The sequence below is a fragment of the Dermochelys coriacea genome, chromosome 10 (assembly GCF_009764565.3).
Source record: "Dermochelys coriacea isolate rDerCor1 chromosome 10, rDerCor1.pri.v4, whole genome shotgun sequence".
Lineage (NCBI taxonomy): Eukaryota > Metazoa > Chordata > Testudines > Dermochelyidae > Dermochelys > Dermochelys coriacea.
The window spans coordinates 27,477,262-27,477,759 of NC_050077.1; the positions used below are offsets into that span (position 1 = coordinate 27,477,262).

Genomic DNA, 498 nt, shown 5'->3' on the forward strand with positions numbered 1-498 from the left:
GCAGATAAATTCTGTTATTCCCCACATTAGTCATTTTATGTGTGTGATTTCAAAAAAGATGCATCTTCCATACTTAGTATTGAAAGCATAATATTTGGTAAATGCTTTTCAGAAGTTTTGTCTCAGTGTTTGACTATTTATTTAAAAAAATTAGGAAACTTGTCTTTTATACATTCGGTCTTAAATGTGGGGATTGAAATCATAATGGCTCATTCCCTCACTAGCAGAAATAAATGTTATTCTCCACCCCTTTTTTTAAAACTATTTGAATATAGTTTCTCTCTTTTCTGTTTTTAAAGATAATTTTTTTCATTCTTAGATATAAATGCTACAGAAACTTTGTTTTCAAATCTTGTGAAACTTTATTGATGGTTATTGTTCAACTGATCATACTGCATGCACATACGATGACAAAGAGAAAGCCTGATCACAAACACTTTTTTTTTTTTAAAGCAGAGTTGTTATAGCAAGTTGGCAGGTTCACAGCGGTGAGTTGAT

The 498-nt window shown here is 30.5% G+C and overlaps 1 protein-coding gene across 35 annotated transcripts in view; it reads right to left on the bottom strand.

The window, feature by feature from the left end:
- Positions 1–358: 358 nt before the first annotated feature.
- RBFOX1 (RNA binding fox-1 homolog 1) overlaps positions 359–498 on the bottom strand; it is a 2,470,149-nt gene continuing 2,470,009 nt past the window's right edge. For all 35 annotated transcript variants that reach the window (XM_038419714.2, XM_038419715.2, XM_038419718.2 and 32 more), the window contains one exon: positions 359–498. This exon is cut by the window's right edge. The gene's annotated coding sequence lies outside the window, so the exon portion shown is untranslated.